This window comes from Osmia bicornis, chromosome 7 (assembly GCF_907164935.1).
Source record: "Osmia bicornis bicornis chromosome 7, iOsmBic2.1, whole genome shotgun sequence".
In the NCBI taxonomy this organism is placed as follows: Eukaryota; Metazoa; Arthropoda; class Insecta; order Hymenoptera; family Megachilidae; genus Osmia; species Osmia bicornis.
In genome coordinates this window covers 4,641,045-4,658,088 of record NC_060222.1, presented here as the reverse complement: position 1 = coordinate 4,658,088, position 17,044 = coordinate 4,641,045, and the positions used below count along the sequence as shown (strand labels likewise).

General features: G+C 42.9%; 1 protein-coding gene across 3 annotated transcripts in view; it reads left to right on the top strand.

Moving 5' to 3' along the window:
* The first annotated feature begins 376 nt into the window (after window positions 1-376).
* The window catches only part of LOC114873502 (disheveled-associated activator of morphogenesis 1), a 38,053-nt gene continuing 21,385 nt past the window's right edge, over window positions 377-17,044 (top strand). Inside the window, exon 1 of one of the 3 annotated variants that reach the window (XM_029181931.2) lies at window positions 377-1,299. The gene's annotated coding sequence lies outside the window, so the exon portion shown is untranslated. Of the gene's footprint in view, window positions 1,300-1,778; window positions 1,966-9,572; window positions 9,982-17,044 lie in introns of those variants that run through there. The other 2 variants (XM_046286415.1, XM_029181923.2) reach the window with 2 other exon arrangements.

Here is a 17,044-nt window from a genome sequence, read left to right as displayed (position 1 = left end):
CAGGAATCGATGAGAAAACAATGGACCAGGAGGATATCGAGCTGAAATACAAAGAGAAATTGTTCCTCAAGTTTTTAAAATGATATTCAAGAAAAGTGGATGGAATTGAAAAAATTGCAAAAGAAAGAAAAGAAATCAGGGAGAGAAAAACAGTCTGCTTTTTCCTCCCTCTCGACATCTCGATATCTCGCGGAGAGCGCTGTACTCGGCGACTTCGATTGATCGATCCACCCTTCGCGATAGAAGAGGCTAGGCGGAGGAGAGCGAGAGGTCGTGGTCGCCTAGGTGACGACGTCGTCGACGTCGCGACGTCGGCGCAGTGCGTCGTCGTGGTCAGGAGAGCTGCACCGGGTCGTCGGTCTACCCGATGCCAGGCCAGTGTCCCGACTTTTCTCGGCTCTCGTGCTGTTCCCGGTACTCGTATCGACGACGCTAGCGTCGCGACGAACCAACCACCGACACCATCATCGACTTCCTTTACTCGCGATGTTTATTCATGTTAACCCTTTGCCGCTGGCCTGATCGTTCGAACGCAATCAATCGCGTTCTATTCGCTCCAATGGAAGTTTCTAGCTCTGGACAATGTGCAATGTGCTGTTAAAGTAACCAACGCCTATCATCGACGTCCATAAGCAATTCCACGATCATCGTTGATGATTTGGAAATTTTTCCAAGGACCTCTGTGATTTTTAATAAGGGAGAGATCTGTGGAGGTGCGAAGAGGACCAAGTAGAGAAGGGGTTGGTTCCTGGTTTAATGATCTGCGATCATCATTGATGATACTGATCCCCCATTTTTATTTAGAAAAATATTTGGATATCAATCTCAAAGGAATCATCGAATTTTGAAGAAGCACAAGGGAACAAGGGTGGTTTGTCGCCATCATCGTCATTAACAAGAGAATTTACGATCATCGTTAATTATACTGCCTTCGAAACGCCTCTGTGATTTTATTTTTCAAAAAAAATTTATCAAATTCTGAAGAAGTGTTGAGATAAAATCGAGGCTGACTCGGCATCATCGTCAACGCCTATCACCGACTTATATTTTCCTCTGATTCTATCTGAAAATTAACTGTGATTTATATCCTTGAGGAGCTCGGAAGAGGACGAAACGATAATCGAGGCTGTTGTCAACAAGATCGTGTGGCATTGGATAGAAAGCATGACCGCGAGGCTGAAGTGCACCTCCGCGTGAGAAGTTACCGGGACATGTGCCTTTTGCTCTTCTATTGATCGCCGCGTCCCGACGCGACCACCGGATCCTCACGTCTCGGGATCGCGACCTACGAGAGACTCGGTGAGTTTCTGTTATTTCTAGTCATTCTATTTCCATCCGTAGGAATTTCTCATTATAAATTTCTGGAGAAAAAATAGAATACCAGAGGATCTTAACCCCCTTGCATTAAAAATGGGGTAAGAATGTCAGAGATGATTTTGATTACTGAGGAACCTTTGGAACGTCTATGCTCTCGGAATAATTTCCTCGAGTAATAATAACTCGTGGCAAGTTTTAAAACTCCCATGACGGATAGATCAAAGAATCTGTGCCAACGGGGACTGTACAAAGACGAATTGACACGATGTGTCGCGGGACATCGTAATACATAGAATTATCCCGCTTTCCATTATGATTTATCACTCGTCATCCACTTACAACCATCGTTCCATATATTTATCAACACTGTTCAATCGGTATTGTTCCGAACAATGTTAGACAGTCAGGTTTATTAGGAATAGGCGAAACACGTGCGTTTGTATTTCCATATCACCGGGCGAATGTGGATAAATCGAAACGGTGCTTCGAGTTCAAGTTGGCCGGAGAAAGTCGTAAATTTAGAACTCGAAACGATGGGAGAGCAGTAGGGTGATTTAAAACGACGCTTTACCGAGGCCAGCACCGACATCCCAGCTACGATTATAGTCGTTACATCAATCAGGAGCAACGAATGGACGTATAATCTCGGTAATAAGAATCGGTGGAAGGTACCATTGGTACATACAATTCTAAGCGGTTTACGATCGCTGATTGCCAATCCTGGGACTTCTTCATACCTTCGGGAATTACTTCAGAAAAAGGGCTGTTTATAGAATAGTTGCGGTATGGTCACTCGCGGACATCGCCTGCTTCAGACACGTCAAGTAATTTAGTAGAGTAGCTAATTACTACAAAATTGGTTTAGCACGGAGAAAAATATCAGTCGAGCTTTGAAAATTGAAAAAAATGAACTCAATTAAAGAAATGAGTTCAGATAGGTTTAGGTAGTTACTGGTGACTGAAAAGGGAAGTCATTTTATTTAACTGTTTGATTAAATTTTAGTGTTCATATATATTAATTAATATAATTTAGAAAATAGTCTACTCCTTACTAATAATTTGCAGAAATTTAATTCTAGGAATGTGCAATAAAAATTCATTAATTTTCTATTTAATTTATTTCAGCATAACGAACCATTTGCTTTTCGGTACCAGTGATTTATTACAGGCACAGTACCAAACATGGTAGACTTCCTTTTAAATAAGTTATCTAATTACTTGTTACTCGACGTGTCTGAATTATCCATAAAGTTTCGTTTCGATAAATAATATTCGTAACACACGCTCGGGTACATTAAAAATACATAACAGTATTACAGACAGGAACTGTCCACGCTTTCTCTATTTCTTGACACTTTCGATTTGAAAGGGAACCTATGTCTCTATCTTGAGTTAACAACTGAAATTACACGGTTAACCCTATTCTCTTAGCTACTGATATCGCAACAAACAGCAATGAGATCCTTAATAGTACTTCTCATTAACGCGTTACAAGGAATTTCCATTGTGCACAGTGTCGAACACGTACATTCAATTAACGCTTTCTTTTAATTTGGTTAACGTACTACGTGCGTAGCTTTCGTAAAGAACTGTGCTGACTTTAACCCTTTCGCTTCTGCCAGTTATTTTATAACAGTCTCGAAACGATCGCTAATGAATTCATTAATAATTTATTTATCATTTGATTTTCATATTTTTCTAGAAATTTATGGGTATGAGTTTTATGTTGATTTCGGGATTCCATGGGTTTTCTATGTTAACTCTTCGAGGTTGATCGATAATTTATAATTCTGCACTTATTGTACAAGTGAGGATTGAAGAATGGAATTATTAACACTAACCTGCGCAAGCTCGGGAATGCTCTGTCCTCAAAGGGTTAAATATATTTATCAATCTCGTGTAGATTCTTTTTTAAGTAAAAGGAGCAAGCTATTTAGCATTAACCATTCACGCTGGTTGACTGAAAAGGTTAAATTCTTAGGAAGATTTTCACATTCCCATTGGCCAATAAGTTAGAAGATACATTTAGAAAGTCGCATTGAACCACAAAAGTGTCAGAAATATAAAAAAAAAATAAGACACATTTTCTAAGTAACTGCAATTTTATTTACATTCGGTGTTACAAAGTTTGCTACGAAATGATTTTATACTTCGGTCGTTCCACGAATTATGGTCTCTTTCTTGCTGAAGTCTCAGTTTCGTTCCAGCTTGAACGGCAATAAAACGCTTTTCCATGACGAAACGTCCCCCATTTTGGTACAGATATCGGCTCACGGACGACTCGTTGGTAACCCAAATGATAAACAGCGCATTGCAAGAGGGCCCACTGACATTTTCAAATGTCAGTGACTACCTACACGAGTCCGTAGACGTAGGCTCGTGCTGGTTGCCATTGTGCCGGCACACCGACCACGAGGTAGAAGGACACCATTGTCCCAGAGGGGAATTTTCAGGAAATTAATTTGAAACGCGGCGACAAACGCGAACCGTGTCCGCTTCTCTGTGTACCTGGAAGCTGTATTAACTATCAAAAGAAAATTCTCCAACCGGCACGCTTACGAGAGGAAACACGTGTTACGTGGCGGCTTCTGTAAATATTTAGAGACCGCCTTTGCATACGGCCGCTCGTAAACGTTTTGTTAGACTACCAGGAGAAAAAAAAATGTCTCGTTTCCTTCCACGCTTTTCTATTATTTATTTTCTTCCTCGAGATTTCGATCCCGTGTCCCGTCAAACGGTATTAATTTTACGGAAAGAAAGGGGGCAGAACTTTCGTTTCGAGCCGAGGAAATTTCGCCCCCCAGGCCGAAACGCGATGCCCGGATCAAGGTAGAGGGGAAATTGGGTCGTCGTCGTCGGATCGATTAAAAACAACAATAAATTTCGTCCACAGCTGCAACAAGGAGGATGCGAGCAAAGTCGGTGCAATAATACCACGCTATTGCAGCACGCGTGTGTGTCCAATTCGAGGTACAGTTAGGTATGCGTTTGATAGCGCGTTCGACTGCGCGATCGTAAAGACCAGTAAAAATCGTAATAAGCGCCTCGCGTACTTCTTCTTCTCGTGTATCGCCATCGTAATTCTCTTCTCACCGTTCGCTACCGTGCACACTGAAAGTCGCATTACAGCCTTCCAGCAAGAACGCAAACCTCGTCCGGTTGAAAAAGAAAAGAAAAGAAAAAAAAAATAGAAGGAAGAACCGAAAGCAGGAAGATTCTTAACACGAGAGGGTTCGTTTCTTTTACTACCACTCTGCTCGTCCAATAAAATTCCTGGTTATCTAAATTATCATTGTAACGACGGAATCGAAACTTTCTCCGTTTTAATTTCACTTCGAACTGTTTCATCTTGATTACGATAATTATCGGGGGTATAAAAATTGCAACGAACAATTTACCTTAATCTTTCGTCACATTCTCATTAGGTCAGCGCTGAATTACCACACGTCGGCTCGGTTCGCATAATCTAATTGCCGTAATTGTTAAGGAAACAATGGTACCGTGCAACAGCGCGGTCATTGGTAAGCGGCTATGGTTCTTGGCCAGTGAAAGCTTCGGGGTTTCCTTCCGAAAACGGAAGGTACCATTTTCACCGGTTGAAATTCATTGCGCAGTAATATTTTTTTGACATTATTCGTGAGTAGAATTTACGATCGAACTTGGATCCTTTGAAATCCATTGATCTATCGATGTATTAGCAACGAATGCAGTGAAACTGCATCGGTCGCGGTCATTACCAACGATACCCGAGCCGCTCTAATTAAGACGATCGAACGGTGGTTAATGATCGCCACGAAACGCCAATAGAGGAGGCAAATCGGCGTCGTAACTCTTCCGAGCGGATTTCAAGGGCCTCGAGCGACCGGTAGGCCTTGCTTTCATTCTAATTTCCGGATGATACGTCGTTTAAAGCTGGCGCTCGAGGGCCTCTGCCTACCGTCCGCCATTCATCATCACGACTCCAATTAAACCACCTCCAGCCTCGCCTAGTCGTCCTACTCGTTAAGGCTGCTTCAGAAGGATTTTCGAGCCAACCATCCTCTCGTTGCGCATTATGCTGGATTGTCCATTCGGAGATTAACGTGTCCTCGTCATACGAGACTTGGTTGAAGAAAGCTGAATTTCCTGCTCTCAGCGATAATGTCGGATAAATGAATAGTAGAGTACAATAATACGGTCTATTTATGCAAACAAGGCCACAGAGGAGAATACATAGGCGATGTAAACTAGGGTAAAGTTCTTTATTTTCTAAGAACCTTCGAGCTTCATCGCGTAGAAAATCAATGTTTCAAATATTTATAGTGTAATTCGTTTTTTAACGGGGATAGTAGAATTGTAGGACCGATATAAGTATCTACGAGGCTTCCTCTAAGTTGTCTTTAAGGATCAGGACGAGTCAATAAACTATCGCCGGTGAACCGGTGTCTTCTAATCAGCGTCCGTCTAGCCATTCGTTAGCGAAACTTGGCGATAAAATCGATAGCTCTGCATCCCGACAAGAGCAAAGAGCGCCATGTGGGCTATCGGGCACAGCTGTCAGCTCCCTGTTCGAGTGTGTATATCGCACGCCCTTAAGCTCGGTTCATAACACCGGCTCGTTCACCAGTGGTACTACACATCATTTTATTGTCGGAAACACTGTCACCAAGCCGGTGTGAAATTCTATCCGGATCGATGAATATTCAGCGAACTCGACTCTGGCTGGTCGCGTTGGGGCGCTTCGCAAAATACGATCCTCCGAGCTGGATAAATGGATACTGCCCGAAACGGAGTCGAGGGTAATTATTCATATTTCTTCTTTTTACAATCTGACATTTTTAAATTCTAGTTGTCCAAGCGACAAAGCGTTATCAATTCTCGAACACAACGAAATTGCAGTTAAATAGAGTCGGATTCTGGGTGCGCTCCAAGCGATTAGGATAACAGTGGCCAGGTGAGGCAGGAGTTTTAGTGGATTTTTTGTGACGAGCACACAAGTGCCCTAAATAGGGGGTTGTCGCGGACGTAACACTACTTCCCCGTGACGAATGAGAAGGAAAAAGTATTATTTTAATCGTCGCGATTATTTCCAGCATCAAGAGACGCGTTGCGATATTCCTCGAGAATCGAGCAGCTCGCAGAGGTTAAGGTCGCCAGGTAATAGTCTCGTGATTCATTCATGCGAGCTATCGATCTAGGTACTTCGTTTCTTCTTCTCGATACAGTTCCTCTCGACTTATGAACGCGCCCTTAGGATGGACCAGGGCACAATGGGCCGAGTGTTCGCCTTTTCAGAAGGTTTGCACGACGTCTGCCAAAATATTGTAGTCGAGGCTCGGCCAGGGTTCCCTCGTGAAACTTGCAGTCTTTCAGAAGGCGAGACAATGACGTCATTCAACGGAAAGGGACACGATAAGGAGCTCGAAGGCGGCGCGGAGGTGGGATATTAAAATCCTGATTCATACGACCGCCACCCTGCTCGCAGAACGAGAAATACTGCAGCTGTCCTTTGATAAACAGGAATTTCTTTTTCTTTTCTTCTCCATCCACGTATAATCATCCGGTGAATGCAAACAGCGGTGACACGGGTTCTTCTATTAGCTCCGCGTATATTAAATGTCACGCTGGATTCCGTAAATGGATCCGGCAGGAATTCGCGGAATTTTCAAAACAATCTTTGTGTTTTGTCTTTCTTAGTCGGGGATTTTGCACTTGGAGGCAGACGCGGAAGGTACACCCGGCTAATCTCCACGGCAAACACCCTCGTAGGTGAGAAACGAACTCGTGCAGACCCACTCGAGACGAAACAATGAGTCATGTGAACGAGAAATCGATGGAAAGAAACACGGTTTGACTTCTCGAGCTCCACTCGCGATAACAACGTGCTCTGTTCCAAGTAATTCTATTGTGAGGAATTTAAAATGGAGAGGGTTTTTAACCTTTTTACAAATTGAAACAAGAAGAATCAGCAAGTGTCCCCTGTGATCGGACTGTTCATTCCTTTGAAAACTCTCTTCCCTTTGTTTCCACGAGTTCCGTTTCCCCGAGGATCCCATCCTGCCGGTCGGACTTTCTTGGAAAAGGATCGACGCATCCCTTTATGGAATGTTCATTTGGTCGCGTTGCCATTTCAACGGACCAACCGACAACCCTTGTTAGGAGAAACTGGCATCAAGGACACCGCTAGTCTCGCCTGTTACTTCGTTTAGCCTCCTTCCAAGTTAACCTTCTTGCCGTAGTCGATAAAGATATCCACGTGATCGTTTCTTTTCTCTTCTTCGGTTTTCTTCCAGCCTCGTGGAAACAATTGTGCCCTGTCTGTGTACTAACATACGTGTACCACGAAACGAGTTGTTGAGCTTTTTTTTCGGATCGATGAGACTCCCTTAATAAGGTTGTCAAGGTTGCTTTAATTCTTGCAACAAGAAAGATCAACGATGCAGTTTCTTAACCTTTCCGCATCAACGATCTGCTCGTTCGTGAAAATTACGGTAAAATATAGACCATCACTTTCTAACGTTCTCCAATTAGCTATGTAAATGCGTTTTCTATTAGAATCGCTTTTTCTTCATCAGTTTTCCAAGGTAATTATAATCGTTAATTAATCGGAATAAACCGCTTCCATGTACGACCGAGTCGAGCGAAGACTTTCAACTTTGGATTCGGTCACGCTATTCATTAGAACGCGTGCAGTCTCGTTAGGCGAAAGTGTCGGATCCTTTGAATCCAAAAGACGTTCCTTTCCATTTCGTTCCGTGTCAAAGCATCGCGTCCCGTTCGTCGACGAAATCACGACCGTCACGGCTGCTGTCCCTAATTGTCGTCAATTGCCGCCAATTGTCGTGTCGGACCCCTCCTGCAATTTGCAGCTAGCTCGCGCGTCATCGCCGCTCGTCCCGCAAAATCGTTATGCACGCGTTGCGTCTCCTCTTCGCTTCGCTCGCGTACAATTAACAATCGCGACGGTTGCTGTTATTACACTTTGCAAAATGAGAAAATTGCAGAAATGCAAAATTTTCTCAGTGTGAAATATTTTTCAGACACCCAGTAGAGGTTGCTTGGAACGAAAGGACGCGCCCAAAAAGCGTGGCTCAGTCGTTCCTAATAAACCATGAAACGATTCTAATTACCACGTTGCTATGGGGCACGAACGCGGCTGGAACGTGGGGTGTGGTGGCGCATTAAATTAGCATTGCATTTCCGTTGCGAAAAATAACTGTATACATTCGCTCACCATAATTCCTGATTCTACTTGCATATAGCTTCTTTCTTGATGCACAATTGCATTGTACAATGCACTTCAAATAATTGCAACTAGAATCTACTACATTGCTTCCTATTATACAACGATTATCTTAGCTCGCTTTCTAGTTCAACCAGCTCGCACATGGAGCCCCATGAAACAATGTCACGAAGTCGATCATGGAAAGCATGCATCAACGCGTATGCATTATGCATCTCCCGGAACCGCCCTAATTGCCTCGGCGTCGCTGCCCTCGGCGTTCCTTTCCCTTCAGCACTACGCGTACGCAAATTACATCTTGTACCACATTTATACGCAATCCCCATGTTCAATCTGTTTAATACTTTCTGATTATAACATCCAGCAGAACTTGCAGAATTTAAAAGTAATCGTTGAAAATGATTTTATAGAAAGTAATTATTGGTAGTTTTAAACACGTTAATTACCACAGTGAAAATGAGCATTTATTGGAACCCTAATTACTGAAAATTGAAGCAGTTAATTTTGAAATTCCAAGTTTAAAATTTTCTATTTATTCCCATACTTTTCTGCTGTTTTTTTTTTTTCAAATTATTCAACTGCATCTATTTTGTAATTGTCGCTGATCAGTGACCCCCAATTTAAACGTGTTAATAATGTCACAGTATAGCAAGAAACGCAGGACGTATGTCGAGAAACCTAAGCGTATAGTAAAGGAAAAAGGAGAAATAAAAGAGAGAAAGAAAGAAAAGGGAAACACGGCTGGTCGAAATCGGTAGGGTGGTGGGGATTCTGGCAGATGTTTGGTCCACGACACGAGGGCTCCAGTCCCCCATGGGGTGCCGTGCCATAAACTACCCTCTGGCAGCGATTCTCTTTCGCGTAGGCAGTAGCAGGCCGAACGGCCGGTAAACTCCGCGACGACAATGCCCTCCTCTGCTTCTGTCCCTTGTGAGCCAGCCTTAAGGGCCACGTGACACGCGGGAACACGCATTTTCACGCAGACAGAACGACTCGCACACAAAGGATCGGTGAATTCGCCCCGGAGACTCGGAGCCGTGTCGTGGCTCGCCTTTTGCCACGTGCGAGTTCCACGCCGATGCTGGAAGACGCGCGTGTCCCGAGAACCGCGAGATCCGACCGAAGCGGAGTCTCCAGATTCCGCTCCGAGACATTATTTCCCTGTGAATCATCCGTGTACGTCTGTTCCCGGAGCTGTGCCTTTAAATTCGCGCCGTCGGTGTTGCTATACTTGAGAAACGAAAAGAAAATTTCGCGAGTGCAAAATTCAAGATGCACGTAACGACCATCAGTGATGCTGTTAATTAAATAAACCAGAGACTAAGGAAATTTCAGCAGTGCGATATGAACGGATAAATATCGGAGCGAATGGATTAATCTACGATGCTCCGTTCGATGAGATCAGCCTGCACGCGTCTGTCGAGCACCAGCCCTCCTGACTCGTAAGTGTGAACAGCCTTTGTCGGCGATCTCTTGATACGAATTTAACCGTGTTAAGTAGCTGCGACAATTGGAGGATGTGGATCATTTTTTCATCGACCAGATAACGAAAAGTTATGATGGATTCGGTGTGAAGTACAGCCGGAAGGATGAATATAGTTACACATCATAGGGATAATTAGCTAATACAGCAGATACAGCGTGGAGATTTACTTTTAATGCTCCACGTGGAATTGAGACGAATTGCAACTGGTCAATTGCACAATTGTCATTTATTTCGTGAATGATCGACTTTATTTTATATAGTTCACACGTTTCATTGGAATAATTGTAACAGCCTCGTTTAACGTACATATCTTTACCGATCACCAGTTGAAACGCAGTACCAAGCAACGATCATTGCGGAAGCGAGTAGATAGTCGAGTCACCGATCAGTATCTAACGAGCGTCATCGAGTTTCACGATGCTGTCACACAGGAAAATACCGCAAGTTGGACGCAATAGGTTGAAAGACGAGTCGGTTTTAATTATATTCCATCGATTTATTCAGATTATTCCGTCTTATAGCAAGTATCGTTGAAATCGTCATGTGTTAAACGTGCCACGTGGAATCTCATCCAAATCGTATGTTTTTCAAAATATTTTACTTTTACGTAACTGGCAGAAAGCAGGAAGATGACAGTGGTTACGATGCCACGTTAATTAATGATTCTACGTGACGATCTGTCTGTCTTAAATACTCGGAAATGGAAAGTGACCGGAGACGATCGAATTTTACGCAGGATACTACGATCGGATAGGTAGCTCGTTGTATAGTCTGCTTGATTAATTCCTGTTCCTGAGTTGTGACTTGAGTTTCCCTCGAGACTGTTACGAAAATCACCTCTGGGACATCGTTTAGCATTTAAACGTCTTCCGTAGAGACGTTTAGCTGTTACGAAACGAGCCTTTGGAATTAAAGGAATTCCGTTATTTCCTTGACAAAATTTCTATCGCCTTTCGTTCGCCAAAGAATTCATACAAACTTCGAACCATCCTTTTTAACAATTTTTATTAATTTAGGGTGGAAAGGACGATCCATTCGTCTGGAAATTCTTCTATCGCGTTTCGTTTGCCAAAAAAATCATACAAACTTCGAATCATCCTTTTTAACAATTTTTATTAATTTAGGGTGGAAAGGACGATCCATTCGTCTGGAAATTCTTCTATCGCGTTTCGTTTGCCAAAAAGAAACCATACAAACTTAAAATCATCCTTTTTAACAATTTTTATTAATTTAGGGTGGAAAGTAGGAAAGCTGGATAAATTTCCTATTCGTCTGGAAATTCTTCTATCGCGTTTGGTTTGCCAAAAAGAAATCATACAAACTTCAAATTATCCTTTTAAACATTTTTTATTAATTTAAGGCTACCAATCGGACGTTACCAATTAGTCTGGAAATAGATTCTTAATGGGTTAATCTATCACTGTTCAGGGTTTCGTCAATTAGGGACACGTTCCCGTTTCAGGGAATGGACACGGAAAGTACAAGTTGCAGGTTGTCTAAACCACTTTCTTCACCCGCGTACAGTCAAGGTTAGACCGACGGACATTTAACGTCACTTTTGTTTTTGCCTGTTGCTTTCTGAACTTACCTGCTCCCGAAACTGGTTCTCATTAACGAACGGGTTGGGTTATTTTATTCGAACATTAGAGGAACAGGCATGATACAATTTCTGATCGATCAGGAGATTAGATCTACACCTGATGATCGGCGTTTTCAGGTCATTCAGCTCGGCTTGGAAAGGAGCCACGATTTTTATCGACGAAAAATGAAATTGTAAAAGAAACGATAAGAGGTATGTAACTCGGGTCGAGTCATTAGTCGAGCCCGGATGTTTATGCAATTATCATAGAACGTGGGCATGGTACAGCAATTAATATCGGTCTAGAGCTGATGATTTGCGGGTCATTGAAAGACATTCGAACGATTTATTATAATTTTAATGAATCGAGTCAAATAGGAGGGTAGAGTTTGAAAAAGCAAACAGATGCAAAATGTAAAAGTTACATTTACCTACTAAATCCACACGCGATTATTTCATCCTACTCTCACTTCCCTACTTATTTCCAATCGGAATAAACATCCACATTAGACGGCATGGCTAACCATTAAATCCACATGTCAGTGAATATTAATAGGATCAAGTTCTTGCCGTAGTTTATCGCCGTCATTAATGCGAACATAATTGGAGAAACGTACAGAGAAAGAGTGAGAGATATAAACTGTTAGACGAGAGATGTTTGTCTATTAACCACTAATATATTCCTTCCATTTGGAACAATTTATTCCGTGGATTCAGCGTTAGATTCGAGAGGAAGAGACGAAATTTCAGGCTAATAAATTCCACTAATTGCTACCGCCTTTCGGAAGCTCGTAATTGACTGGTAATTGACTCAAACGAAGCGATAAATCACTGCTCGAAGGGCGCTACTATTTTTCTCCTTCTTTTAAAATATTTTAACGCTTCCAGGGAGCAGATGGCAAGGACTAAATTGTTATCACAAATTTAATCGATAGAAATCTCGAAAAGCTTTACAAATCTTTTGCAAATAAGAGGCTCGTGGATATTTTAACAACGGAACGAGCGTGTTTGTTCGCTAAGCGAAGCCAGAATTAAACGCTAGGATGCTCGGAAACACGGAAGCGATTCTTTTCGATATAAATCGTCGGCTTACCTGCCGCGATAATCACTGGTTGCTAACGAAGCAGAGGCTCGTGTTGCTTTTGCAACGAATAATTCTATATATCCGCGCGAGGAGACTCTGTGTCTAACGGTAAACCGATTTCTAATCAGTTGTCCGTTGTTGTTTCACAAAACTCGACGCCTCGTTTCATTTCCAACTTCGCAATATCAGATAAGAAGATTGAGTCATTTTTGTTTTCATTCTTATTATTTCTCTTATCTCTGTGCCGATCGAAGAATGGATCAGGGGAAATTGATAACACCACCAGCTGATAAGGCTATTGGTTCGTCTGGTTAAAGTACCGTAAACTGGTCGTCTTTCCCCCTTTTTTTAATCCTCTTAGCGCGAAGAAATCGCCCGTGAAAAATGCGGTATCGCAAAAAAAGCTGGCATGAGTAATAAGCGATCGCCTTAATGACTGCCTCTTCGGAAGGGTCTTCTTTTTTTTAATTTTCTACTCGAAGAGGAGGATACGGTCCTCTCTCGGAGCAGACAGGAATGCGTTCACGATTTTTCAGCTGTCAGAACGCGGAACAGCCACGAATTTAACTCCTTCGCGTTTTACCGATTTTATCGGACAGAGGGGGCTGCTTTTCGTCGAACCGAAAGATTATTTACGAAATTGAAACCGCTGAGTTTCCACGGAATGCAACGGTTTCCTATTAGAGGAATAGTAAACCGAGCTTGCAAAAAGAAAATAAATTTCCAGTTAATTTTAATCTTATTCCAAATTCCCAATTTCTCATACTTTTTTCTTTTCCGAGTTTCTCGCAACGCCACGTTTCAAAGCTGCCGATGCAAAAGTAGGACGCTGAAGATTGCCAGCAAGAGGATAGAGTTTCGAAACTATCTGCAAAGATAAATCCCCGATTAATTGAGCAAAAAGCTTTGAATCGTAGGAAAGCGAGGAGTCGAGCCAAGAAACGCGGATCTGGAAGCTCTCGCTATACGATTCGAATGCAAATGGCACCGAATTATAGGATGTAACTGGCTTTTCTGCGCGTCTTTTCGTTTCTCTTTACCGTCTCCTAAAATTCGCGAACGCGAATAACCGAGTCCCGCGAAGTGCATTGCGAAAAAGTCGAAGCGGAATGAAGAGGGTCGTGGAGCGTGCGAGGAATAACGAATGCTTGAACTCGTGCCAAGATCTTCTTCCACGCGGTAGCATCGTGGGGGAATCCGAGGAAGCTTCCGTCGCTTCTGATTGTTCGATAGATTTTCAACGAGCAGAGAAATCGTCTGAATCCTTCCCAGATTTCTTATCGAATCGTTAGACGTAAAGAAGAAATATGGAGGATGTAAATCTTTGCTTATCTGATCTATGATTCTTAGAGAATTTGTCTAAAAGTTGTCATAAATCGTCTTTACAAGATTGAAAGGTTTATTTCTTAAAATTTTAGTTTCTTTTAAAAAGATGATAGCCAGGGATTTTAGCCAGCTGTTCCTATTCGATCGGACAGCAGACTCACTGGCAGCAATCCAGTAAGAGGGTAAAAGAGGTAATCGTACACCGAGTTGGCCCTTGTCATTCGAGTTCCTTTAATTAAATCATCCATTGTGCGTGTTGGAATCGCGAACAGGGAAGTGCTGCATCGATCGCGAATCACCTAAGGGTCGTCGGACCTTCTAAACGAAGATTAATCGCCCTCTGCGTGCAGTCAGCTTGAATTACACCGAGCTTCGTCCCGTTTACTTCTTACTTACCGTGGACGAAATCGTCTCCCTAGGTTTATACATCGCGGACTCGGTGCTATTATTGATTTCGTCTGGGCCTAAGGGTTTCCGTGCTCCACCCACGAGCAGAGCGCGACTCCTCAAGTTCGTGTGTGCCGTCTGACTCATTGGTAAGATTCAGCCGTGAATTAGAAGCACGTTCCCCGAGGAAAATTTAGCTATAATTATACCAGTGGAGAATCCTAGTTTCCATCGGTGATTCGTTCGAAGTCAAGGTTTCGTGTACCGGTGCTTCGGTTTATTACATTCGATAAGGTTCAAGGTGTACAAAAAGACACGGTACGTTCGCGTGACGAGTGCAGTTACTCGTCCTAAAAAGGTTCCTAATGTTCTTCGAGGGTGTGATGAAAAAGTGGCGCGTGTTATAGCGGTCGGAAAATAGGGAAGTAAGGGTCATCTAGAGTTGAATAGTCGGTAAAAGGTTCGAGGATGAATCATTAATTATTATTGAAGGACTTTGGGATTCTTTATTCCTGAGGATTGATTTAGAGATAAATTGTCGCCGACTGTCTGGATCCCCAGAGAACCTAACGCCTTCAGCAAAAAGAAATGTTCGATCCTTATCGAGTCGAAGAGATAGAAAGTCGCGAGTCCGTGTCTTGTGTGAGATAACGAATCGGAAATCCAAGTCCCCTAAGAGACTAATTGTAAGAGTCAAGAGTCCAAGCTGTACCGTGCGTCGCCGACTCCCCGGACGCCCGGGGTACCGAAGCAACTCGTCCCAGCTTCCCCGTGACTAATCAACGAATACCAACGAATTGACCTTATATCCAACCGCGGACAAAGAGACCATCCTGAGTATCTAGATGGAACGAGAGTTTCCGAATGGTCAACGATTTCTACGCGTCATCTACATCCACGAACGCAGTAGAAAGCGGGGTTGATAAATGAGAATCGCGTCGCCGGGTACGAATAGAGCGGAGCATCCGGATAATCGCGGCTCCGGAGAAGAGAAACGAGTTAATTTAGCAACGGGCCGAGCGTAAATTCATCTTTTCCCACGGGACTCGTCGCCAGTGGCACGCAAGTCTACGTCGAGCTCTAAGAACACGCGAGGAACGAGCCAACTTATCGTCCCGAGTTCGAAAGTAACTCGCCGTAAGCGCGAGTTCCACATTTCCAGCTCGTACGAACGATTTATTATCTCGCGGATAGGCGAGGGGTAACGAGGAACTCGCACGGAGCTGACCGCTTATCAGCGACCGTTCTCTAATCTCACGGTGCAACCTATCATCGGTTGTTCGATGATCTGCTTCGAAAAAAAGATTCGTTCGCTGGTTGGAGTTCACAGCCAGCCAGCCCCTCATGCGTGAAATTTCCATCTCAGAAAGCAACGGAAGAATGCAAGGCAAGGAACTGGGAGGAAAAATTCAGGCTGCTCTGAAAGATAGCCGGGTTGGGTGTATCGCGAACGGGACGGTATAAAAATCGAGGCACACTGACCCACTAGGATAGATAAGTGCTAAATGAACTCCCGTTTGAACCACTCCTATTCTCGTCCAGTTTCCTTTGACTCGCCGTATCCAATTAATCCATTCACGCGGTTCACCGGCTACTTTCATCGTAACCGATAGAGGAATCTGGTCTAGATACGTCCTAACATCGTGCAACTCCGTCACGGAACACCTTGTTCCAGTGATTCGTCATTGATAACCGGGTGAAATGGTAATACCTACGATGTCGGAATGACGGGTAACGTGGAAACGTTTCGTGGCAGTGTTCTAATTTCATTCCAGCTTCGGGCTACACTCGATTCAAACGGGTAATTAAGAACGGCTCGTTAAATGAAAGTCACGGGCACACCTGACTTTGAATTTCATGCTTCTTTTTCTATCGATACCGGTATCTATGCTTCTTTCTAACGAGAACTTGTTTCAATAGATTCTTGTATCTTTTATCATTTTATACTATAACATGTTTCGTTAACCAAGTGAGGATAAAATAAAAATTAATTCTGAAATGATGTTGCGTGGATAGATTTTAATAAAGGTGGGTAATGTTAGGATGAATTCAATTAAAGGGTAGGTTCTGATAAGGAAGGCTAAAGATAGGATAAATTTAATTAACGAAGATGGTGCTAGGACAGATTTTAATAAAGATAAGTGATTTTAAAGCAGTTTCTCCTGAAAATAATTGATGCTGGAATTTCATTAAATTTCTTTTTTATAAAGGATAAAAATAATTTAATACATACAGCCATTCTTTATTTCAACAAAAATACCTCGATAAAATTAGTAATAATTAGAATTCAATTCCCAGGGGTTAAAATTACATTATTTTCAAAATATATTTCTTTGCTTTATCCTCACGTTTGGTATATATTCCGGATTTTTCCCGAACGTGTACAAGGAGCCATCGACCATACATGGATTTACGTGCGGTGGAATTGTAATTAAGTCGCCCAGAGGGACACGCGTCACGTAAACAATGCTAATGAAGCGACAGTCACGTAGATCCTCGTAGATCGACCTTTCGGTACGTCCGTCGAATCGAAAATGTGTCCCATGGATCGGAACCGGCACCGTTAACAGCGGAGGTAACCACTAAATTTATTCTAAAACGCAGCTTGGGTCAGTGTGCCACGATTTTTGTCGAGCAACCCGT